Source organism: Rhipicephalus microplus, chromosome 3 (genome assembly GCF_043290135.1).
Source record: "Rhipicephalus microplus isolate Deutch F79 chromosome 3, USDA_Rmic, whole genome shotgun sequence".
NCBI classification, from domain to species: Eukaryota; Metazoa; Arthropoda; class Arachnida; order Ixodida; family Ixodidae; genus Rhipicephalus; species Rhipicephalus microplus.
Genome location: NC_134702.1, coordinates 274332623 through 274360125, shown reverse-complemented (window position 1 = coordinate 274360125; position 27503 = coordinate 274332623). Strand labels below are relative to the sequence as shown.

The window sequence follows — 27503 nt, the reverse complement described above, 5'->3', positions numbered from 1 at the left end:
AGCATCAGCGCTTTTGTGTAAGGAAAGAGTACGATGCAAGGAGAGATGGAAAAAGGGAAGAGAAGGATCTGAATACGTGCACCGTGCGTGCGCCTGGGAAAATGTGACGTCAAGGGTCACGTGCTGCCGCCGCGCGGTGACAATCTACCAAAAGTACAACCAAATTACTCAAAAATACGTGAACTTTGTTTAGCGGAACATGCGCGCCTTCCTAACAGAACTTCCGTGTTTTTGTCAATTTTTCATCATTTTTATTCATTATCTCCTTAAATGGTAGATAATGAAATTTCTAGAGACCACTACCACACGGAGTCCATCATAATGATTGAGGGGTATTGGGACGCAAACATTTCTCGTTTTCTTCTTGCTTTTCGAGGATTACACGCCACGCGCACTACCCCCCCTCCCTTTTTTTTTGGCACGAACACACAGCAGCCACACTTGTTTGATATAATTGATAATGCGGCACGGCGGCACTGTCGTAAGCAAGTTGTTTTGCTAGAGTGAGCATGTAAACATTGGTGGTTTCATTTCATTATCATCACTGATATGTCGTTGAAACCAGTATCGATGTAACGGTGAGTTCCACACGTTGTTGTGAGGTTGCGTAAATTTTTAACTATTGTGATACCTCTGATGTGAAAATAATATGTCCTATCAACAGGCATTTCAGGGTTGACAGATTGCGCGTACAACAATAAAATAAAAAACCAAGTGCTTTGAAATTAGCAGAGCTGGTGCACCATCTTTTTTTTTATTCTCGGAAAGTAAGTTTTTTCTGTTTTATTCGCTTCACAATGAAAAAAGTCGTCGGGATTGCAGGCAAAACAATAGCATATACGTGCTTTACACAACTGAATGCGTGAGTTTATCTCGTCAGTCAAACTGTGCGTACGTATAATTTTATGGTGTACTTATAATGTTTTTGCATGTGAAAGTTAACTACGACAGGCTCACCATTTCTACAAACTGTCTTATTCTCAAGTACGGAGGATATTGTACTGCAATGGAGGTGTAGCGAATACGCGAGCTTATACCACAACCGCAAAGCATCGTTTTAATATTCTTTCAACAAGAAACACCTCCGACCGTGGGCCCCTTCGAACCACTAAAACACAGCCTCGCGCGCCGGCTTGCGATAACATATCTCCGTTGTGGTCACGTGATGTATGTAGCGGCGCATCAAGGAAGGAAAATTCTATGACCCGGTGCATGCATGACGTAGCGTTCGCCAGCCAACATGGACGCTTGTCACAGCACTTGTCACGGCGATTTGCGACACCAACACGCGCATTCGTTATCCTATTCTGATCGGCTAACCTGTGGTTGCGTGAAGTCGGACAATATGCCACCACAAGTTTGCACAGGAGGTCGTTAACTTCACTGCTTCGAGTCACCATTGTGTCGTAGCTTTTCCGCCATGCGAACACGTTTTGTGTATTTCGCTATCAGGTTAGTCCTATCTTACGGCTCTCATGAATTTTCCCCTCCTTCGACCTCTTCGACTGCCGACAAAATGCTCATGCCTTGAGGGTTTACGCTGCTTCGAAGTCGCATACAGACTTACTCGAAAGCGGCTTTTTTTTTGGGGGGGGGGGGGGGGGGCTTTGGCGTGCTTGCGAATTTTGTGCAACGGTGTTGCGTGCCCCTGACCGTGAAGTTGGTTACCAAGGGTTTTGCGGTGTGGGCTTGATAACTGCTGTCAGGTGTCTTGTAACAGTACGCATTGCGTTATTGTTGAGAAAATTCCTCTACGTCCCGGGTGAGTGACCGACAAAACTGCGAATTCCATCCTCTTCGTTGCTGTTGCATTATCAGGCGACACGACCGAAGTTCAGTCGGTGTGTTCCGTGTAGATAAACGAGCCACTTTGATTAGCAGGGGTGTGGCAGCTGGGCTGTATCTGATTGCAATAATTCACTTATAAATATTAGCGCGGCATATTCTGCCGGCAGCGTTTATTTTACCGTTTGCAGGTCTTGTGCAGGCAGTAGTTGCTTAAGTTACGTCCACCTTGTCGTCCTTTTGGCTCTGGCAATTTTCGCAGTGTCGTTAGTGATTTCTTCGTCTCAGCTGGGCGCCAGTGACCTATCCTACGTTGTGGCGCAGCGCAGCTCTCGCTGTTTGGCTATCAGAAAAAATGCATTAAAAAAAGAGCAAAACGGAAACACCATAAGGAAGAAATAGCCTGATTCGACCAACCCCGAGGGATGCACAGCGCGTTAGCACGGGCGCTTCCCAAGCTCATAGGGCGAAAAGGGACGAAGAAGCTGCCTTCGCTGTAACGGTTTGGCAAGAGTGCCAGTGAATCAACTCCGAGCGGTAAAGTCCCCGTTGCCGGGGCTATATCTGCTTTCGTCAATGTCTGCACCTTGCACTCGCAAGTTTTTTGAAAAAAAAAGCAGCTCACTCGGTTTCTGAAAAAAGGGGTTTAAAGTTCATTTATCGGCTGGCGCCTTTAACTGCAGCTCAATGAAAGACTGTGAAGGTCTCCGAGATTTGCCGTTGACATTGCTCTGAATGTTAGCAGTGATATCGCTAGCTCTACTTGTTATAATGTAGTATGGCTGTTGCTGGTAAACATATTGTAATACTATATTTTAAAAATATTTTGCCTTTATCTCAATACCCAGCATCAGATAAAAGGTGACACGCGGAAGAAATAACATTAGAAATCGAACATGAAACTGAAATATACTTGCATTTTTTTATTCAAACGCTTAGGTACTTAGCATTAGTCGCATGCCACTATTAAAAGACTTAGTTTGATGCTGTCACTTGGAGTTGAAACCAGCGGTGCTTGTTGGAATGGGTATACTTAAATTTGGCCAGACCACTTTGCTCTCTGTGCAACTTCAGGAAACTTTGGAAGCACCAGCTGGACAGTGAAGCGAGTGCAATACGTTGTCTTATTAGTGTGCGAGTGTTAGTGAAATTCAGCATTTTGCATACTTTTTATATATGGCACAGAATATATACTGTAAAATCCCAAGTGAGTGTTCCTACCTTTTTTGGAGTATTTCAAATATGCAGCCGCTGGTTTCCTCTAACCATTTTCACTCATTTATACTGCTTATGCGCCAAACTAAAACAGTTAATGCATGTGTGTGTAGCTTATGAAGAACGATGCTGCACTACCCCTCCCCCCTCTCTGTCGCCAAAGGACGAAATGCTGCTGTCATACTTGCTTTATTTTTGTTTAAATGCCTAAGTTTTTTGCTGAGTACTGCAGGTAGCAAACAGAAGTGCCCTGACGAACTGTGCACTGTTGACCAAACGGTGAGTCAAGCATCCCACAAGAGGTGCTTATTCAGCATTTGTGGCTTACTCAAAGGTAATGTGCAAAGTTCCATTTAATGAAGAAGAGTGTTGTTTTGTGCTAGTCATGTCGAAGTGAAAGTATTGCAAAATAAGTAAGGGTATACAGAGTAACATCAGGATATATGCTACCTAGCAACTTAACATTATTCATACCAAAGCGTTAAATATGTGCAACTTTTATTTGAAGAAGTGCAATGGTTTCCATGAATGAGCATAGTTGGAAATTACTGCACAACCAGTCACTGCGCTTTTTCCGCTAATTATTATGTGGCCCTCATTGTTGTGACTTCCCACTGACATAATATTGCTTCACATAAACAACAGTAGAAAGGCTCTTGCTAGCTATAATAAAAAATATTGCTATCTTACTTTTAGTTCAAATAAACTTTGCTGTACACGAGTACTCCACCTATTTGTCAACATAAGTGCATTGCGTCTGGAAACTTGACTTGGCTTCGCAAAGTGTTCCCTTTCTGTAGAATGGGGTACTGACTTGTGGAATTTGGCAAAAACTGTAAAAATTTATTGTTTCTTGCAGTAAGCATTGTTATATTTCTTGTAAATTCATGCATAGTGTGAAGAATATGACCCATTTTGAAATATACAACCTTATCATTGCAGTGTCTTGGACTGGCTTTACTGTATGCAATTTGATTCTGCCAAACATAAACCGCTCAATTTTCACGGTCAATTGCCAATTTTTCTGTGTATGTTTGCACGCACACTTTCACTTATGATGCTTAACGACAGGCTTGAGTGATGTGCCTGATTGTTGCCTATGAATTTTATGATATACCTAAAATGCGCTCTTCTACTTGGCGCAGTTATTGGCTACTGTGAGCACGTTCAATTCATCTATGTATAGAAATAGAGAATGCAGCTGGTAGCATTGAATACTGTGTTCAGACGCTTGTATACACTGCGAAACATTGCTGGTGCCAAAAGTTCTTATTGGTGTACGGTGAAGCGACTTGTAGCTAGCAACACTGCATTGTTACAGCTAATTGCACAATGGAGCATTTTTCAGCTGCTCGATGTCGATCACATTCACTGTGATACGACATAGCCACAAAGTTCAGGCATCTGCATCCTGCATACCAGGAACCTTTACGGGAAGCAATATGATGCTGTGATGGAGGCAGCTAAGTGAGAGCGGGGTTTTCTCTGTCAGTATCATTATACAGGCTTGCTAAATGCACTCGAGTAGATTCAGCAGGCACTTGCAGCTACAGAGTCAGAAGTAGCAGCACATTTCAATAGCAGTTTTATATAGCTGTATATTACATTTTCAAGAAACTCCATTACTTTGTGACACCTTAACGTCACAGCTTGCTCACTGAGTTCCTGATGGTGGGACATAAAAGAAATATAATTTCATATATCATGCAAAATTATTCAAATTATTATATTTTATATTAAATTTATGCTTTTGAACTGCTTCTTCCCCAACTAAAGCTTAACTTCTGTTGTATTGTCTCATGGGTGAAAACAAGAAACCAGGCCAGGGAAAGCAATAAGGTGTTCCTTATAACAGAATGGAGTATTGCTGTGGTTCAGTCTATAGCTGAAAAAAGGCACCAATGTAGATTTCATGGGAGTGTTTACAGAGCATAATTGTGTTGTGCTACTTTTTTTATCGCAGGAAGCAACTCCCAAAAGCAGTGCTACAAGGTTGTGAGCCACAAGTTCTTTTCAACGAACGGATCAGATGCCTGAGAGCCACGGGCCGGCTGCTTCTGGCCTACTTAGACAGTGCCGCCATCGCAGTAAAGTTCTTGCTAAGGTGTGAGACATTCCTTTGTTGAATAGAGTAGGCATGTTATTGTCAGTTTTATACCTTATAAGGATAAGTCTGCAAAAGTAATTCCCCGCACAGTGTGTTTTACATTCTCTCAAATCGCCATTAGGCAGCTTCGGCTCTGTCTTTCTTTTTTATCACCTTCCAGACCATCGTGCTAATTCATACAGAGTGCTGCAACAATCGCATTGTGTGAGTATCACAGAAATTTCATTTCGGAAAACATTTATGGTGACCCCTTCATGCTGACCAGTGTATTTTCTTTGCTAGTGAAGTTATGTGATTTTGCACTGACTGTCGGTTTGATCTCCCTGCAATATGAAATATAGTTTTCTCCTTAAAATTATGCTGTATAGATTGTGTTGTTGTGAGGCGTGCTGAATATTTGTTTATCTCATCTATGTTCTGCACAGTATTTGCTCAGCATGCCAATGTAGCACAGCGGCACATCAACGAGGCCTTGCTTAGTTGATGGCTGTATGTTGATTGCACAATCACTGACGTCATGCTTTGTTGCCATGTGACTATAGTCATGATGGTAATATGTGCGCACCCCTCTTCACGATGAGAACGATGGAGAAGCCGAGTGAGAAACTAAAAACAGCTACAATGTGTGTTTTATTGGCTGTGACTTTATCATTTCATCATGTGAACGCAATATTTGTGGCAACCTGCTTACATATTACAATTTTGCGGTTATCAGAAATTTTAGATGGTGGGGTTGTTTAGTAGCTTTTTACTTTTCAAATATGAATGGTCAGTTTATACACTGCATGGTTTTGTTGATTTATATTTTGCAATGCTCATCTGTGAAATAGTCTGCAGCTTCTGTCAATAATTATGTATTATTCATACAAAACATTCTTTATGTTAAATATGTACCTTCAACAGCAAATGTTTGCGGGACACGAAATGTTCGATTAAGCTAAATTCTCACTTTGTCTAAGAATGAATTTTGAAAGAAATATTTTATAGTGCACTTCGCATTCCGACCTATGTAGTCACCAGTCTAATTACAAGCTTTAGGTACCGACGTAGCGGAATATCGCAATTGTTCTGGATTCAACATCTACCAAGGTTTTGCTGTTGATAGAACTTTCATGGATTTTTCATGGCATGAGAGCCCCCTTTTTTCTCCGCTTTGGCAGCTACATAGCTGGCCGGTCAATGCTTTGCTGCTTTCTTTACCTAATATCTATTCAACTAGCACATCTAAAACAGTGTTTTCGGTGTACTTGTATCATTAAGGGTTTATTTTTTTATTAGTCGTGTAACTTGTTTCGGTCTTTTGGATTTTACTGTTTGGCAACTTATCTGCTGTTTTCAGAGTAATCTGTAGATATCACTATTGATTTTACTAAGCTTTGGTTCACAAAGAAAAGCTGAACAGTTGCTGAGGTGCATGGCCTGTGCCACAGCGTTCTAGGTTACCTGAAATAGATTCCATGCCGGATAATATGTGGCTCCTTGCTAGTTGCGTGTGTTGCTTTTACTTAGAGCTCTTGGCTTAGAGCCATGCTACCATGTGAACAACCCCCGCACTGAGTGTATTGGATCATTGGGGCAGCAGTTGCAATTTTGAAGGAGGCAAAAATGCTAGTAGTCTTAGTGCTTTTCAATTGACATTCACACTCAGAACCCCATTATTATTGTTACATCAAATGAACAAAGTGGTAATTCTAGATTATATACATATTTCAAATAGGAGAGGTGAGCTTCTTAATAGGTTGGTATTCATGTTAAAAAGTCAGGGCATGCAAACATGGGCTTGAGAGAGTAGTAAAGACATTGCAAACACCCACCGGAAAAGTTGACATTAAGCTACAAACAAAACAAGGCAAGCGGAGATATCGATCAAGGCGACATGCCGGTTGGTGTATGTGAGAGATAACTGCTCAGCATTTGATTTCTTCGTTGAGGTATTCAATGGTTGGCTCACACATGCACTACCAGATGTCGCTATGCCAAGCCTCAACCATTAGATGCATTCTTCATTTCTGTGCTTGTATGAAACATCATGATTCGAATTTTGGCATTTATTTGCGCCGTGATATAAAGATAGGTTTAATGATGGGCCTCTGGTTAACTGTCTTATATGTTTCGTTAGTCTGCCTCCTCATTGTTAGTTGGCATTATAAGTGTCCTGACTCACCTGCGGCCATGTTTGCAAGCCCACTCTTTTCAACATGTATGCATATAATGCGTAAGGAAAATAGGTTATTGAGTGAGTATTAGGAAGTTAAATTCATGTCTAGTGTAAAATGTTGTTCTGTATTTTTCTGTTAGACTTAATGCTTAACAATGGCTTAGCATTCTTTTGGAGCCTGCTAAAGGGGTATGAGGTATACATGCATAAAGCAGCAGCTGTTAGCATGCTTTCGAGACTGCTACCTCATGAAGCCAATGATGTTAAGTTGTGTTACAAGGGGCATGCTAGAAAAAGTGAATTGTTTCTAATATTTTTTTTTTCTCGGCAGACATTCTACAAAAACTGGCCCAAACTTGGACGGAAGACAGTTCGAATGGACACACAGAAGCCATCGGTCTGGCTCAGAAACTGTGACTGAACATTAACCTGTAAGTGTTTGCGAGTTCATGGTCTTGTCCTGTTAACCTGTGAAGTCGCTTTTTGAACAATAGCAATATTTTTCGAAACTGGTTCTTTGATACTCCAATATGAGAAGTAGTTCCCGCGCTATTTCTGAAGAAAAACTTTTTGATACAGTAGAGGCCTTTGAAACCACGTGCTCGAAAATTGAGTTATGGGAGAAAAATAACTGACACATGATTGTTGCTTCATGCTTATACCACAGTCTTTGTTTCTTTGTCAGCAAAATTTCAAGATTATGATATCGAAATAACTTTTGTTTCCATTCATGGTGATGTTGGTCTTGAGGAAACATGGCAAAATGGTACTCGCCCGTGACCCGCAGGTCACGGGATTGAGTTCTGGCTGCAGTAGCTGCATTTCCGATGGAGGCGAAAATGTTTTAGGTCGTCGAAATTTTTAGCACTCCACTACAGCGTGTCTCATAATCTAGGGGTGGTTTTGGGACGTTAAACCTCACATATCAATCAAATCAAACACGGCAAAACGCTGTGTTTTTGTATATTTTTACAAGAGTGATTCTTTCTTGTAGAATAAAATTACATTGTTTGTTTTAAGGGCATTTACCAAGAGATAAAAATACTTCTGACTCTAGAAATTAAAGACGCCTTCACACATTTTTACCCTTGGTTCTTAGGCTGATAAGACAGTCAATAAAGCATAAATGTAAAGGGTGAGCATTAAATTGAGAAGATTGCCAATATCTTAAAATTCTATCAAAGACAGTTGTCTCATTAAAGCAGAAATTAAGGTGATGAAAGGGAGGAGGGGCTTGAATGAGGGTCAAATCATTCAAGGTTTTTCAGAGGAAATCAAGATTTTTCAAAGTTAGGTTGGTTTGAATGTTTGAACTAAAAATCGTTTGTCTAAGTTGGGGCCGCAACCTTGATACGGTTTGCTGCTCTGGTATATTGATGTCCTCTTGTCGAATCACTCATCTTTAGCATCATGGACACAGTGTTATAAAACTGTTGAGCAGCTAGACCCCTGCTAAATGTTTTGTCCTCTGCAGCTTAAGTTTTGCACCCAGTATCATTACAATAGAAGCTTTTGGTGAAGTTGAAGATTTGTAATGAATGAGTGGAGATGTATACCTGATGAAACAAATCATTGAATGAATGTTAGAGCTTGTTACTCGACAACAGAACTTTTTTTACCAAGGCAGCAAACTGCATCAACGTTGCTGCCAAAATTTAGATAAATTGTCTTATTCAAACTTTGGCTCAAACAACACACTTACTTTAGCGAAAACTCTCATTAAAGCCCCCATCTTCATGTTAGCTCCTGCCGTAATGAGATCCAAAACTGTCATGTAGTGTATATTGAATTTTAAAAAATTATATATGCAAGCTTTGCTTCTTAATTTAATGCTCAACATTTGTGTTGATGCATTATTCTTGTCTTCATTAGGCTAATATCTCCACCATGATGTTATGAATAAGGCAACGTGTAGCCATCCAGCCCTCTGTCCCGTGCAGTGATAGAGTGCTGGATTGGTTGAGCCTACGGAAAAGACAACGAAGTCCTGATCCTCTCATCTCACAGCTCCTGTTTCTTGCTTCAAAGGTGCCGTTTCAATACTTTCCCTGCCACAGGTAGGCATTTGCAGTGGTCTACAATATGCTTTGTCTTGTGTAAAATTTCATAATATAATGCAAAATTCTTTTGTTCACCCCACATAACTCCCCATGGTGTTAGTACTTACAGAAATTGTAGCTGCCACACCATGGCACTAATAAAACAGAATTTGTTATGCCAGTCTATAATTTTTTTGCAGTTAGTATAAAGTGTGCCTAATGTTGAGTTCTTGTCTACTATAGCAATAGGTCTTCGTATCATCCTGCTTCTTGTTCTGCATGTGACCTGCTCTTGTCCAGAAATATCGTCTGCTTTTGTGATTCATGAAAAAGTTGTGTGAACAGAGGTGATGTATGTAGTAGACACCATAGTGGTTTAAAATCTGAACATTTCTGCTGCTACAATAGTTTATTGGTACTTCCTTTTCAGTAATACTGAAAGGAGCCAAGTGGAGCTGTTCATGGGCCATGCACAGTTTTAAAAGCGGCCTTCAGAACTTTTGACAATTATGTTTCTGAATACATCGGTCAAAGTTGTGTTCGAAGAAAAGTGTAGTAGTGCATTTCATTGTTCATTTGGCATGGTGCAGCAGGTATGACTCACACATCTGCAAGATAATGCAGCACAGTGCATACACACAAACTACCTCAACATACACTGTGCATTTGTGGCTTAAGTGTAAATTGTTTACTCTGACCATGCACAACAAATAATAACGAAATGACATGAAAACTTTGCCATCTATGCAGGTAGTGTTCTCAGTATATTGCTGCGTGCATAGCTGCATTTAGCGGCGAGATAGCGACGACAACGAAGAACGCGGATTCGCTCGAGAGGCGCAGCGCAGCAGAGTGAAGAAGAGGACAATCTTAGCGGCCTTCTCTGAGAGCGTCTCTACAAGTCCTACTGTCCGTGTTTTTAAATAAACCCCCCTGTCATTTATAACCCGCGACACTGGTGGAGGTGCGGGGTACTACCACCCCATGATCAGCACCCCTGTGAGAAGCCCCGAGTCCAGCCCTACGAGACAGCCACGCGGGGAGACGCCTGTGCACCGCTCAAGCCGTCGCCTTCAAGGTCTTGAACCAGAATTTGGCCTTTTAAAGGGAGCAACACTTCCGACAACCACCCCTACTCAAGAAATGGCAAGGAGTCCTGCATAGGTGACGGTCCAGAATATGCGCATTCCTGAACCATTTCATGGCCGGCCGAACGAAGATGCACAAGACTGGCTTGAGCAGTTCGAACGGGTAGCTAAATCGAACTACTGGAGTCTCGATGGAAAGCTCTTCCACGTATACTTCGCCCTTGAAGACGGCGCGAAGACATGGTTTATAAACCGGGAGGCAACATTGACGACATGGGAGGAGTTTTGTCGTCGGTTTCTTGACACCTTCGGTAACGCGGACCGACGCGAAAACGCACAACGCCTTCTTGAAGGACGCACCCAACAGCTGCATGAAAGCGTCGCCATGTTTGCTGAGGATATGGTGCGCCTGTGCCACCGCGCGGACCCCAACATGCCCGAGGCTCGAAAGCTAACCCATCTCATGAGGGGCGTCAAAGAGCAGCTATTTGTTGGTCTTGTGCGCAATCCACCGACAACAGTGGACGAGTTCACCAGGGAGGCCACCGCAATAGAGCGTGCGCTACAGCAACGGTACCGACAGTCTGATCGCCCGGCCACCGGCGCAGCTGCAGGCGCCGCCGCACTTACCGCAAACGACGAGTTTGCTCTACGCCACCTGATTAGACAGATCGTGCGTGAGGAGATCGCGAAGGAGAACGCGAAATACACATTGCAGTCACAGGCGCCCCCGCAGCAGGAGTCCACGGTAGCCTCCGTCGCTGAAATAGTTCGCCATGAACTTCGACAAGCGTTTGCCTCTCCTCAGCAATATTCTGCTCCACCGCACCGTCCAAACTCGTATACCTATGCAGATGCTGTGCGTCGTCCATTGGCTCCAGAAGTATCGTACCAGCCGAACGGATACAGCTATGCAGACGCTATTCGTCGACCCACGCCCATGCCAGCGCCGCAGTACCTCGAACCGTATCCTGTGGCAGCCTGGGCTCAGCAGGATTCTGTCAGGCGACCCTATATGCGGAAGACCGACATATGGCGCACTGCGGATCGTCGACCACTCTGCTACAACTGTGGAGAGCCAGGGCACATTTGCCGTTTTTGCCCACATCGCCGAGCTGAATACCGCGGTAGTGCACCTACAGCTACGCGTCGACAGTTCGACGAAAGCCGTGCCCCCATCGTCGACGACCAGGCTGGCAGGCGGGAAGGCTCTTCTACCTTCCGGACGCGGTCACCATCACCGGCTCGCTTTGGTTCACCAAGCCGCCGTAGTTTTGCTGACGCCGTCAGAGGTCGGTCTCTCAGCCCACGGCGGGGAAACTGAAAGCAGCGACCTCTGGGGGGAAGGTTGCAAGCCGTCGAATTGCCGAAAAACCCCCACTGCTGCCGAAACACGTGAGAGACGACAATGAAGACTTCGCCGAAAAAACTGTGACTGCCGACCTTGCTGTGACGATTGACGGCGTTGAAGTGACGGCCTTAGTCGATACGGGTGCAGACTTCTCCATAATGAGTGAACGATTGGCAGACGAACTCAAGAAAGTCAGGATGGAATGGACGGGCCCTTATATCCGAAGTGCTGGAGGCCAGATAATGACTCCCACGGGAAAATGTACAGCAAGACTCACTATTGAGAATGTGGCTTTTGTAGCCACATTTCTGATCCTACCGGAGTGCTGCAAACCTATGATTCTGGGAATGGACTTCTTAAGAGAGTACGGTGCTGTGGTCAACATACGCGACGGTGTGATCACATTTTCCGCTGACAAGTCTGTGACCACTGATCCAGACCAAGAACCCAGGGTGTTACGTGTGGTCGACGACGACGTCTGCGTGCCACCACTGTCATGTAGTCTTGTTTCCGTGTGTTGTGCCGTGCACTGTAATGAAGACGCCATAGTCGAACGCATCACTGACCTTCTTTTTCACCAAGGCATCGCCATCGCTCGCGGTATTGTCAGCTTAGTGGATGGGCGCGCAGACGTGCTTCTGACCAACTTCACGAATGAGCGCCGGCACATCGGTAAAGGCACGGCTGTGGCGTACCTCGAAGAGCTGGACTACTCTCACGACTGTCTTCTAATGCAAGGGAAAGCCACAGTTCAATCACCTCCACATACACCACCAGTTGATATCGGTCCGAGTCTAACACCGACTGAAAGATGCCGTCTTATGGAGCTGCTCGACCAGTTCAAGGACTGTTTCTCATCGACATCACGAGTGGGTCAAACGCCTCTGACTAAGCATCGTATAATTACAGAAGACACAGCAAGACCGATCCGACAGAACCCTTATCGCGTCGCTCAGAAAGAACGTGAGGTAATCCAGCAGCAAGTCAAGAAGATGCTAGAGGATGACGTTATCCAACCATCAAAAAGTCCTTGGGCATCTCCAGTGGTACTCGTGAAAAAGAAAGACGGCAGCTTGCGTTTCTGCATCGATTATCGTAAGCTGAACCATGTTACAAAAAAAGACGTTTATCCATTACCACGGATCGATGACTCTTTGGACAGGCTACGGCATGCACGCTACTTCTCGTCAATGGACCTTAAAAGTGGATACTGGCAAATAGAAGTAGATGAGCGCGACCGAGAAAAGACCGCCTTCGTGACGCCAGACGGGCTTTATGAATTCAAAGTCCTCCCTTTCGGTCTATGCTCAGCCCCAGCCACGTTTCAGAGACTAATGGATACCATTCTGTCCGGCCTGAAATGGAAAACATGCCTTGTGTACCTCGACGACGTGGTCGTTTTTTCGGCCACGTTTGAAGAGCATCTAAAGCGGCTACTGTCAGTCCTGCAAGCCATACGGTCCGCTGGACTCACACTCAAACCGGAAAAATGCCACTTCGGCTTCGAAGAACTCCAGTTCCTGGGACACGTGATCAGTCGCGAAGGTGTGAAGCCTGACACAGATAAAACAGCAGCCGTCGCAAAGTTCGCAAGGCCTGTTGATAAGAAAGCGGTCAGGCGTTTTCTGGGTCTCTGCGCCTACTACCGGCGATTTATAGCAGGCTTTGCACACATCGCCTCTCCACTCACCCGCCTTACAAGGGAAGACATCGCATTTGTATGGGGTGAAGAGCAAGAAGCTTCATTCAACGAGCTGCGACAGCGTCTACAAACTCCACCTGTCCTCGCTCACTTCGACGAGAATGCACCAACAGCCATCCATACAGACGCCAGCAAAGTGGGCCTAGGTGCTGTTCTTGTCCAGTGCCAAGATGGTGTGGAGAGAGTGGTTGCCTACGCTAGCAGAACGTTGACACGTGCCGAGTCCAACTACTCAACAACGGAGAAGGAGTGTCTGGCCGTCGTTTGGGCAGTTGCGAAGTTCCGCCCGTACTTATATGGCCGCGCTTTCCAAGTCGTAAGCGACCATCACTCTCTTTGTTGGTTGACCAACATGAAAGACCCATCTGGACGTTTAGCACGGTGGAGCTTACGGCTCCAAGAGTACGACATGGCCATAGTGTACAAGTCCGGAAGGCAACACTTAGACGCCGACTGTTTGTCAAGGTCACCGATTGAATCACCGGCTATAGAGGATGATGATTTCCCAGGTTTTTTAGGAGTTGTTGATGCAGCTATTATTTCTCGGCAACAACAAGATGATCGGGAGCTCAACTCGCTTATAGAATTCTTGAATGGACGAGCCGCCAATGCACCAAGAGTGTTTTCGAAGAACTTATCGTCATTCTGTTTACGGGACGGAATTCTGTACAAAAAGAACTTTTCATCAACAGGTAGAAGCTATCTGCTGGTAGTTCCTGGAGCTCTCCGCAGCGAAATTTTACAAGCCTGCCATGACGAAGCCACTGCGGGCCACCTCGGTTTCACAAGAACACTGACACGCATCAAAGAAAAATATTACTGGCCAAGAATCGCAGCAGAGGTTAAACAGTACGTCCGAACATGCATTGACTGTCAGCGGCGCAAGGTACCACCTGTCAAACCCGCTGGGCTATTACATCTTGTGCCCGTGCCAGAAACCCCGTTTTCTCAAATCGGAATGGATCTGCTGGGCCCATTCCCAACATCGGACAGCGGCAACAAATGGGTTATAGTGGCGACGGACTACCTCACCCGATACGCGGAGACCAAGGCAATCGCGAGTGGCACTGCAGCTGAAGCGGCTCAGTTCTTCATTGAGAACATTGTTCTGAGACATGGTGCTCCAGCTGTCGTCATAACAGACAAAGGTACCGCGTTTACAGCCGAGCTTTTGCGCACTGTGCTTACGCTCAGTGGCACAGCGCATAGGAAGACGACAGCTTACCACCCACAAACTAATGGGCTTACAGAAAGACTTAACAAGACAATCGCTGACATGCTTTGCATGTACGTCGACGTAGAACACAAGAATTGGGACCGAATATTGCCGTACATCACATTCGCGTATAATACGGCGCGCCAGGAAACAACAAAAATGACGCCGTTCGCACTAATTCATGGCAGAGAAGTTACGACAATGCTTGACGCCATGCTGCCTTACGATTACAATGATTCAGAGACAGACGCCGCAGACTTCACTGAGCGCGCCGAAGAAGCAAGGCAGCTTGCCCGCGTCAGAATAATGAATCAGCAGCAACTTGACGCCCAACGGTACAACCTTCGCCATCGATTCGTCATTTATCAACCAGGAGATAGAGTCTGGGTTTGGTTTCCTGTACGACGACGAGGCCTCTCAGAGAAACTTCTACGCCGATACTTCGGACCTTACAAGGTTCTGCGTCGTCTTAGCGACGTGACGTACGAAGTCGTGCCCGACGCCTCCTCCTGTTCAAAACGTCGCCAGCGTCTGCCTGAGACAGTGCACGTGGTCCGCATGAAACTTTACCACTCTCAGTGATATAAACACTCGATGGCCGCATCTCTACCTGTTGAGCGTCGGGATGACGCTCACTCTGGCGGGAGGGTAATGCTGCGTGCATAGCTGCATTTAGCGGCGAGATAGCGACGACAACGAAGAACGCGGATTCGCTCGAGAGGCGCAGCGCAGCAGAGTGAAGAAGAGGACAATCTTAGCGGCCTTCTCTGAGAGCGTCTCTACAAGTCCTACTGTCCGTGTTTTTAAATAAACCCCCCTGTCATTTATAACCCGCGACAATATGCTGGCAATGAGTGTGCAAAGTTCAACCAATTCACTGGTCACATATTTTCTTGTTAACATTTATAGATAAAAGGCCGCAGTTGTTGGAAGCTGATACATGGTAACGAATGGACCGCGACTTCAGAAGTTTTACGTTTTCTCACCTTTGTACAAGGGGTGGCAGAGTCAAATTGTTCAGGCTGCAGCTATGTCTCGTCACTCAGCAGCGTTCAACAAGCTCCGTGTCAGAACAAGTTGCATGGAAAACTTAAGCAACGTCCCCTTTACGTTCTTTTTTATTGTAACTTTCACATCCATGTAACAAAAACCTTCGCAAACACTTGTTTGGTCCCATAGCCTAAATGGCTAGTAGAGGGACCAATTGTGTGACATACCTACATACTTGCGCAATCGGTTACACAGCGACAAAGGACATCAAACTGGATACAATGTTTGAAAATAGAAAAAAAACAAAAAACACATGATTGAATCATACAAAGAAGCTTAGAGTTTCGGTGACCATTTTTTATTTGTTTTGACCATGGAAGTTGCGTCGCAATTTTTGCTTTATATTTTACTGATTACCTCACTCAAATATTCAGTGCTTTTCGGTATACCTTGGGATATACGTTCATGGACCGCACACGTGCTCATGATCAGAGGGAGGTCTTCAACAAAGTACACTGCGGCATTGCAACGGCACTCCTATTGACAAAATGGGCAAAAAGAGTTCAGAGGTTTAAAGACTGCAAAAAGGGGATGCTGCTATTGCCAGCAGTGCAGCTTGTTCCAAGACTCAGTTCAACTGCTGGACAATAAGGCTATAGCATCCATACAAACAGTGCTTGAAAGTGGCTTAGTGACAGATCGGTGGGGGGAACTTAAAAAATTGGTTTATTTGTTGTCAACCAATAACTTCCAAGAACAACTTGTTCACGAGCATGAATATTTGCTAAAGAACTGGCCAACCTTCACTGACTTGTTGCCAACATATGCTGCAACTGCCATCTGCTTAGGTGGGAACACTTCTATGCAACTTTAATAATTGAAAGTCCAAGTAAACTTATTAGACTTATTATTTCACACGTACTTTGAAAATTCTCCGCTTGTACAGATTGGCACAACAAAAAGAAATCTTCAAAATTGGGAAAGGGAGGGTGTAATGTGAACTTAGCATGAGTAAATATTAAGCCTTGTTGGCGTAACATTTTCATTAGGTTCAGCATATCAGTTCAAATCACAAGGATGGGTTAGGCTTGTGTATGTTCGGCCAGTCTTATCTTCATCATTTCAGTGTGGCGATTAGCTCTATAAACATGTTAAGTGCTCATTGTGCCTGTGTTTCCTGCACACTTTATTCCTGTGTTATTTGTGTAGAGTTCAGTTCAAATGGACTCCTGTTCAGTTTGGTGTTGTGTACATAACAAACAGGTACTTTAGGGAGCTGGCCATGAGTAACTGCATTCATTCCACAAAATCACGCTACCTGTGCAAAACGTATTGTAGGTTGTAATCATTCTATGAACCCTGTGTTCACTTGCAGATGAAGGTGTGTCCAGAAACTAAATTAACAGCGTGTCCAGCCAACAAAACTCTCCATCAAACAACACAAATAACTCACATTCACAGGCACACAGAGCATAAATGAAATCCTCCCTTGCTATATTTTGCAGGCAGGCTGCATGGCACAGCTGTGGTGCGGCATACTGTTGTGCGAAACAATACAGCACACTGTTGTGCAGAACAAACAATACAGCAGACTGTTGTGTGGAACAATACAAACTGTTTTGTATTAGTTGCAATAATGTAATGAATACGCAAGAATGATCTGTTCGAAGGAAATTGTCGTATTTTGGTCACGGTATAATATCTGTCGTCTTAATAGAGTGACGGGTTCTGTGGTAACTGTGCTGAAGCATGGCTTCCGTGAAGAGGCTACGTCTTAATGAGATAGTTGTATTCTTGCTCATGGAATTGCTCAGCACCGCAATCCCTTCGGCATTTTCCGTGATTGAGGGTCCACATTTTTTACAGTGTGTAGTGGGCGGCGTGTCAGGCGCACAAGGTATGATGTGTAGAGGTAGCAATTTCGACTTCAGCTCACTCAATACTTTTTTCTTTCAATTTACGGTGTACGAATAATTACGGCGTACGCAAGGCTAAAATTGTTAAGACAATTCAAAATACCGATTCAGCCGATAATAGGTGTCCCAATGTGCAGCTCCAGCGTGCCTCCTGCAGCGTCGCACTGTCTTAGTGTCAGCGCCATACTGGTCCAGTAATCAGGTATTGTGCTGGGCCAGCGCCACTGGTTTTTGCGATATGGTCCTTTGCGTTGGAGTTGAATAACTGAGCTGTGTGCATTGTTATAGGTCTGTTATTGTGTCCATGAGAACACTAGGAACAGCGCAGTGTGTAGTGGTCCTCCCTACAGCGACTCATTCCTCCCGCGCGCTATTCTGCTCGAATAGTTGTTTGTAAACAACTTCCTCTGAAAATGGAGGAGGGGTGCGTGATAATATGTGATGCGCGGGAGAGAAATCAGAACTGAAAGGGTTGTGTGGTGGCACAGTGCGCTTTTCACTGCAGTAATGTGCCGTGGTTGTGAAACCAAAACTCAACCTCCAGTGTGTGCCGTGTGGTGGAGAGGGGGATGTGATTTATGCGCGTATGTTATGTGCGCTGGTTCGTGATTATTATTCGGCAGTTCGAGGTGCAGCATTCGAGGCAGGACTACTTCGTTGGGCTTCTAGCCCATAGGTTTCACCCTGGACACGTCGCTACTTTTTTACCAACTGGTTGCTCGGAGTCCGCTAGCTGACAGGCCCAGCACAGCCGACGTGGCGTTCGACCCGCTCTACCGCTGGACGGCTGGTCCAGGAAAGCTGGCGCATAGTTCCTGTGCCTGCCTGCCTGTTACTAAGTCAGAGTTCCTGAGTCAGAGTTCCTGAAACCTGGCTTTGCGGCGCCGGTCTAGGGGGCTAGCTTGGATCTTTGGGCCGCACTGCTGGTGCTCAAGGGCACAACTACCTTCCTCCCGAGCAGATCTGTCGTCGACTCCGGTTAGCCCACCGCAGCTCGAGCGAACAGAGTTGTTACCGCATGCGTCAGCACCTCATGAACGAAACTTCACCACGAGACTGCAACCACGAGACTGCGAAACTTCACCACGAGACTGCAACGACGGGCCACGCAACGACGTCGCCAACCTGAACTGTAGGCCGGACGTTCTCTTTATTTGCATAACTTATTCGCGTGTGTGTTAACCCTAGTGTGTACTTATGTATATTTGCGAATTGTGTGGAATATTTCTGTGATGTGTGTGTGTACTGGCGTACTGTCGAATTCTTTCTTGATCGGTCCTGCCCCAGTAAACTTAATTCCCATTGTTAGGATACAAGTAAATAAAAAATAAAGGCATGGGAAACTCTGTTCCTGCAATGTGAATGAAGTTCTCTGGAGAGGGACCACTCCAGAAAAAAGTCGACATTACGCCAGTACACAAACACACGTCACAGGTATATTCCACACACTTCGCACCTATACATAAATTCTGGAGTGGTCCTGCCTCAATATAATGTCACAACTGCATACACCAACCCGGTGGGGGTATGCACATACGGTTTGGCATGTCCAGCTTGGCAGCCTTTCAAATGGCTACTCACATTCGGGGACGCAACTTGGCGAGCCTATTGGGAGCAGGAAAAGGAATACCGACATTATACCTACTAGCCACATTTTTTTACATTGTGGCTCATTTTGTGCACAGAAGGCACAACTTCAGGCCTAGAGCCTCATAGGTCGGCAATATTGGAGGAGCCCACTCAGACTCTTTTGATGGATTCATTTTTTTTTGCTCAGGACTCACTCAGACTCAGACTCACAAATGTTTGTCCAACAAAGCTCACTCCAACTGACACTCACTGAACTGTTCCTCAAACGTGCTCACTCGGTATCAAACTCGTGAATATTTTTGCCAACCTGGCTTACTCGGACTCAGACACCTAAATTTTCCTCAAATGAACTGACTCGGGCTGAAACTCACGAAACTATAAGTGAACCTGACTAACTAAGATTCAGAGTGACGAAAATATTAATCAACCAAATTCAGTTAAGCTCAAGCTCGCGAAAATATAGTCTAATTATAACTCGGCTGGACTATCAAGCTCACCAATATTTTCCTCGAACGAACTCACTCGGACTCTCATACTCACCAAATTTTTCTCCACCAGACAGGAACGATTAGCAATATTCGATTTGGCCCGACTTATACAATTCAAGGAGCAGCATGAAAATCATGTGGGAAATACCACATGTGAAGAGTAAAAAGTGCCAGGCATAGAGTTTCGAGCAATAATGCCTAGAGAGGAATCTGGCGCTGCAATTGTGTAACTCAATGGGAATTACGGTAAGAACTATCAGCGTCAAATGAAACCCTAAGAGCAGCAAGCCATCCCGATGGTATAGTGCCCCCTGTCCGCTTATCACTTCGAACAGGCATGCAAATATGCGCTAAGCTGCTGAACAGGATGCGCACACCTGTCAATGGTACGAATTGGATGGCACGTACACACTATCGCAAAGGGTTGCCACTGTTCGGGTTTCATTTGACGCTGATAGTACAGGCTTCGGATTGCAAAAGTGTTAGACAGCGAACTGTCTACAGAAATTTTTCTAGTTTGTTTCGTTCTTCGTGCAGCACTTGCAGTGCGGTGTGGCGACAACGGCCGAAGCAGTGCCTTTGCTTTTCGAAGAGGCTGAAGACTGCTAGAACTCCTGATTTTCTGCGACAATGGAGCTTCACAAGTCGTAATTGACAGTTCAAACGAAGCGTCGTCCACTCATTACTGCGCTTAGATGTAGCGTTTCATGCCAGTGCAGAATATTTCATGAAGCTGAGGTGTTTTTGTCGAACGCGTGTGAGCTGAACTCATTTTAAATTGACTGCAAAAGAATGATAAAGCTATGTAGATGCTTCGTCATGCTCCACTGACTCTACTTCACAACAAACCAGAGGTGCGTTGGGGGCAGATAAAATGGGCAGACGCACCTAGCATCGCAGAAGACGAAACGATAAGTGTTTTTCACCTAATACTGTACTGTTAATGCCATAAATAGATAACACGTAGTTTCGAGAGAAAACCAACCTTGTTTGCTTTTAGGCGTTGAAAAATGTTCTTGATGCCTAATCTGGAATGGAATGGCAGAGCACTGCATACCCTAGTAGTCGAATTCGTCCGAGTTTAACTTTTGCGGCTTTTTGCAACAAACTTTGCTTAGAAATAAATGAAGCAAGTTTTAATTATTTATAGCTTTATATCACTGGGTTTTACACTACGAAGAAGCGTCGCCAATCTCAAGAACGTAATCCTTCTGAAGCGGAACGTAAGCACGTACTTATAATAATTATCATGGGTGTACGAGCGTCGCTGAGGTACCCCGGGTATACACAAGTGCAAGATAGGTATTATTGTTTGAAACTCCAGGGTGCCAGGAAACTGTGAAAAACATGTATTATGTGCCACTGACCTGGAGGTCATAGAAAAAGAGAACGGGTTGTCTAGTGTTTTAACTATCTTGGCTGCTGCAGTCCCAATGATTTTGTTCGTGTAAATATCGTAAATAAACCAGTCATTTACCGTCTCTCGTAACATTTTGGTGGAGGTGTGAGGTACATTCGATGCCCACATGCAACTTCGCACACTTCTAAACTATTATTCGCGAAATCACACAACCACGCAAAGAATTATATTTCCGCCCTAATACACTCCATAACATTATGATGTGCACTTTGGAAGTATGCAACATACGTTGCATGAGATTTCAGATGTGCGAAGCCATCACTATTTCAAATAATATTGCGTTAGCATAAAAGCAGCTTTTTAGTCACGTTTTCGATGCTCATTATTGTAAATATCTCCCATAATCAGCGAATTTTGTGGTGCTATTTAGTTTTCATTTGGCCTTCAACCAAGTTATGAATAGTCGCTTCTCTGCAACGATACTATTAATAAAATATGTGAAGGGATTCGCAAATCCCCTCTCGTGGAATGAGTACCGGGGATGTAAAGAGTTGACTTTTACTATTCAAAAAATTATTCCTGAGTCTACACAAGCCGAAACATCTATATGATTACAATGCATGCCATAGTGGGAGACTCTGAATTATTTGTAGCTATGGGTTGGGTAAATAAATAGAACTCACTGTCACTTACTCTATGAACGTTTTTCGATTACGACTTATTCAGACCCGGACAGCCGGAGCAAAACATTTCACTAAAACACTCACTTTGTAACACTCACAGTTTGTAACAGGAAACGACAAATGCAATCCAAACTCACCACACGGAAAGAATCATCAATTGTTAGTTGCTTCAAAACTTTTAGGAAAAACCTGCTAACATTATGTTGCCACATGCCGCTCTCACTTACAATTGTTCTCAACGACATATATTCTTATGAGTTTCTTACAAGATTTTAACAAATTGCGTGCAGTACTGTTCTTGAAAACATGGCTTTTCACATAGCCACAAAATTTCCCTCCTAATCAGCCTGCGATAGACTAGCCTCCTTTTGTTTGAAGTAGACAGTACTCCTCTTCAAGGACCGCAAGTAAGAATCGTTGCATCTTGTTCGCATACCTTGATGCCAATTCTATATTATCAGAGACGCAATATGGTTTTAAACAAGGTAAATGCACACAGGACGTCTTAGAGAATATTTCAGACGTTATGAATTCTGATTTTGAAGCTAACCAGGTGGTGTGTGCTTTATTCGTGAATGTTAGCAAAGCTTTTCACAGCGTGTGTCAGGGTATTATTAAAAAAACTCTATGGTTAGATTTTATGGGCTTTTCAAGATTACTTGCGGACGTCAGATAATGGAACGAAGTATTCATAGGGCAGTATTGTTGCATTTTAACCTGTGAAGCCGTAGTACCAAAGGGATCAATACTGATTCCTTTCTTTCAAACCTATACAATAATCCTGCCGCCATGGCTGTATCTACAAGCGTATTTCATTATATTGACGGCACGGTCATATTGTTTGATACGTTCGATGAACTGGATCCCTAATATTGTGAATATTGTAAGCGTCTCTAAAACACAACTAATTTTTTTCCACATTTCACTAAAAAAGTTAAACTAGGCGTCCCATTGTTGACTCACTGTCCATCGTGTTCTGCGTGCTTTTGCGTAGCTCTTTCGTATGTTTCATCGGTTAAATACGTTTGTGTGCTTCACGAAAGCGACTCCTGAAATTCTCTTCTGGCTTAGGTTGGTTCAAGGTTTTCGGCCAGTCTCTTGTACATTATACACTGTTAGATACCAAACGCAGCTATCAGTTGGCAAAATGATTCTGCAAGCATTAGGTTATAGTGTTCTTCGGTACGATGTTATGTCGTTCGTTCCCTAGACAATTCGTTAGAAAAAGAGAATGAACTGCATCCGTTGTTCTAAAATGAAATTGCTTAGCTATGATTTGCAACAGCACTCTGGAACAGTTCTTCTTGAATCACTAGATGCGCTTATTCAGATGCTCCCCTTACTAAGACTGCTGTCCTGAGGCAACTTTCGTTCAACAAATATAAGCTTTCATTTATCTCTAAAAGCTACTTTCGGGTAATTTGCTGTTCCATCACGTTTGGTAAGTGCACTCGTAGCTGCTTCATACCATATTGCTTTATTAAACAACCCACGACTGATTTTCGTGCTAAATCAACATTTAAACTAAAGCAACTTTTTCGACGCATTGATACGTAAGCCTTTCGCAATCGTTACTTTTACCACGTAAATCATCGGTGGCACCTTATAACATAAAGGTTGCCATGTTGAATCTGGTTATGCATTGTCCTTGGTGTACTAAAGTAATTATAATTTATGTTTTAAGGGTCAAGCTTCTTGAGCCGTGGGTCAGCGTCTGCAATGTAGTAATAATAGGTAGCCACCTTTCGTTTAGTCCTTGGAATGTCCGCTGGATCGTGGAACTTGTACATGATGAATATAAGATGAAAAGATGCGAGATGGTGGTACTTGAATTGTTCACTAGATGGACGGATGGACGGACGAATGAATGGACGGACAGACGATGAACGGACGAATGGACTGACGAACGGAAACATGGACATATAGACACGCGGATGGATGGACGGACAGATAGGCAGATGAACGGATAAATGGACGCACGGATTGACAGTTGCACGAACGGATGCACTGACCGGCACAGACGAACAGACGCACGGACGGATGGATAGGACCAAGGGCGCTCATTGACGCTTTCCAGGCCAATTTTTTATCATTGTGCAGCTTCTTCAAAATGTGGGTAAACTATTATTATTATTATTATTATTATTATTATTATTATTATTATTATTATTATTATTATATTATTATTATTATTATTATTATTATGATTAGTATTATTATTGCAAAATTTTGAAGACATCTAGTTCAAGAGCTGGCACTTAAGGCGTGCCACATCATACTTTGGACCATAGCACCACTTGAAAATGCATCCAGGTGTACTGGCACCACCAACCTCATGTATTTGTGGGGCACTGTTCTCTTGATGTTTCTTCAGTTGTCTTATCAACATATTTAAGATGCATGTTAATCTATCTTTAGCGCACACTGACACACAGACACAAAAAAGAAACGACTTTCAAGATGTTTCTCCAAATACTCTCGGTGTTATCATGGACGAGACGTCTGAGATTTTCGAGCTCTCTACTGCCAGCCACTGAACCCCTCGCATAAAATAGATCACTCTGTTCAACCAGTTGTTTAAAATACATGTCTGGCGTAACAGTTCACAACGCAAAATTTTGCTCACCCACTTGACATACTGCCATAACGGAGAGATGGCACTGAAAAAGGAGACGACTTCTGGCAGGTACAGGCCGTTCTTTTTACAAAAACCGAAGTACCTACCACGACGTTGGCCACACGCGAACCGCATTTCGAAGACCGGAAGGAACACAAAGAAAAAGAAAGAGACTGTCCACTGTACGCGAAATGCTCTCTAGAAGGACATGTTTCTAGGCTGATTGATGCAGGATGAAATTTTAATATAGCGACCGACACAAAGAAGTGGACACTGCAAGCGCTTGTGGTGCGTAGTTCTTTGCGCCCATCGATGCATCACGAATTTCTTCCGGCACCAACTAGTGCAGGAACAAATACTTCTGAAGAATGGTAGTATATCTGTGGAAGACATAATGATGTCGGTTTCGGTGAAGTGTGAATAAAAAAACACCTTTTTGGTTTTAGCATGCGCATGGCATAATTACACCAGTGCTATGATCATCATCATCATTCTCCAACTACCACACCCCGTCTCTCCCGCAGCTGATACCTCGCTCGACGCGTCGACATGACGCGCAAGCTACGCTGGCAGCCGCCGCCGTTCTGCTCCAGCCCAGGGAATAAAGTGGCGATATTGGCACAGCCACGTCGGCCTTCTTTCCGGCGTCATCTCACGTTTACCTCTCGTTATAATTACATGAGGCAAGTCAGGGTGCATCACTTGAGATTATTTGCATCGGCTGATAATAACAATCTAAAGTGTGTGACTGAGTTTCGACTCAGACATGGACTTCCAATTTGTGCAGCTATTTTGATCTCTTGACGAATAACGATAGTTATAGCGCGAGAACAAAACGACGACACAGAGACAAGAAGGATACGAAAGACACGAGCGCTAACTTGGAAGTTAGCGCTCGTGTGTTTCGTATTCTTCTTGTCTCTGTGTCGTAGTTTTGTTCTCGCGCTATAACTATCGTCATGCCATACCAACTAGCCCAAGCTGCCACACTCTTGACGGAACTTGGTTGTTTCTCTCCGTGACATGGTGCAAAAGCATCCAAATTTTGCATACTTTTTAGGTGACAGCTGGTTGGTTAGCCGCCACACCATGGCTTTTTATAAATCCTATAGTTCAAAAGCTACTTTGAACAGCAAAAACTTTTTACAAAATTTTTATCACAGTCAGAATGCTTTCATTTCCACGCACGAAGTCTATCTATATCTAGGGAGAAATGTGTTATATGTATTAGGCGTGCTTAGCGGTGTAAAGTAAATTGATAAAACTCTCGTACAATAATTTTTTTATCATTGACTTTAGGGCAGTTTGTACTGGAAACTCGAGGTCACTGACAATGTTTAACATACTCTTTTTTTTCATAAATCGCAATATTTGCAGCCAGACAAATAGTATGATCAAAATTTCATGGCAATTTGAAACTGACCTGACTGGTTCTGCCGGAGATGCCGGTACTATGTTACGTTAGACAGGAGCTTAACACCACCATGGAGCGTCAAAACTTCAAATTATGCGTGTCGCGAAAGTACCTTGTCGTTTTAAAAACAAAAAGTGATCGCACTTGCACCAGCGAATCATCTAACTTTTCCCTAGACAATTCTCTAGCCGAAAATCTGAAGAAGTTTAAAAATCTAAGCATACAAAGCACGAACATCTATTCAATATACAAAAACAACTTCAAGATAGCGCAATGGCTAGGTTGTGTTGCCCACGTAACTTAATGTTGCACTCACTACGTGGGTCTACAGGAGCTTGGCTGTTCGCCAGAAGGTGATGAAATCGAATCCAAACCGAATGGTGACAAAGGCGGAAATTATCGAGGCCAGCGTATATGTAGCTGCACGTCAAAGAACATCATGTCGTTGAAATTTCCGAAGTCCCTCACTTCGTCTTAGCTCACAACCATATCGTGGTTTTGTGACGTAAAACACCAGGTATGTTATGATATTAGTAATGGCTATAAATTGAAATGTATCGATGAAGTGCCAACTAACACTGGCTAAAGACTGGGTGCTTTTGTAACAATGTAATAAAAATACCAAGTAGTCCTATGCTACTTTCCCACTCCTTTGCACGACACTGCCGTTTTCCTTAAGGAACATTACCACGACTTCTTTCGCTATGCCCCTCCACTTATGCGCGGAATAAACTCCTTCTTTGTACTTGGGCATGTAATTGACGGCGGTATTGTTAAAGTAACAAGGCGAGCTAACACTGTAAACAAAGCACCCGCCTGACTAACATAACGCACCGCAGGCAGCTGTAGAAAGCAAGACTGTTCCTAAAAGCACTAAGCCTGTCGTCTTCACACAGCATACTTATTTAGATGTGATTGTGTTTTAAATTTGAATTATTATGTAATTCAAAATACTGAATGAAGCTAAGACTTGTTATTAGAATGTCTTCATAGTAAGAAACAATAAAAATACACTATTAGGTCGGAATTACTCAGCTAATTCTTCTTAGGATTGCAGAAAAACTGAAATGTTCTTCTTTGAGGGTTACTGATTTCAACTACAAAAAATAATATCCAGGCTAGCGCGGAACGCGCAACCAACCTCTGCGAATGTTGGAAGGACGGCCGTTCTTAAAATTTTTAGTGCTCTTGGGGCGAATATTATGCACAAGTACTCTCGCACGGCACAACTACGCCATTCAGACAGACAATGAACTCTATTGAAGTTCTAAGGGGTGACATAGAAAGTACCCTTATCGGGCAGGAGTCGCTGCGGTCAGATCCCACGCCGGAACGGGCAGGCGGTGTCGGACCATCGCGTCGTGGGCCCTCTGGACTGCCCGGAACTGAGCGGTGGCTTGGAGTCCTTCAGCGTTTCCTCCCACTCTACTTCTAAGGTGAGCCGATCCCTGTACCATAAAAAGGGGCATCGCCAAAGCAGGTGTTCTGAAGTGCAGAAGGGATCTCCGCCATCTAGGAAATCGGGCTCGTAGGAATCCGCTTACCTGCTGACTCTGGCTAAGCTTGGGTAGAACCCAGTCTGTAACGCTCAAAGGATGAAAGACTGAGACCTGATGAGCTTGGTGTGAGGTAGGGGATCGACCCTACTGCTAAGCTTATAGTGCCTCGTCCCCTCGTTGAATTTTTCGAGTGAGTCCTTGTGGAGCCCCGCGTCCGCACCGGCGAGCACCGCTTGTCGGCGTGGTGAATATGTTCGCACGCGTTGGCATGGGGCAGCTCTTTGG

The 27503-nt window shown here is 44.1% G+C and overlaps 1 protein-coding gene and 1 long non-coding RNA gene across 3 annotated transcripts in view; one reads left to right on the top strand and one right to left on the bottom strand.

The window, feature by feature from the left end:
• Nucleotides 1-27503, bottom strand: part of LOC142804275 (uncharacterized) — a 324814-nt gene that overhangs the window by 234794 nt on the left and 62517 nt on the right. The window lies entirely within an intron of this gene.
• On the top strand, nucleotides 1624-7807 carry LOC142803559 (uncharacterized). Its single transcript, XR_012894166.1, has 3 exons — nucleotides 1624-5104; nucleotides 5268-5311; nucleotides 7597-7807. It is a non-coding gene; the product is annotated as an uncharacterized LOC142803559 (long non-coding RNA).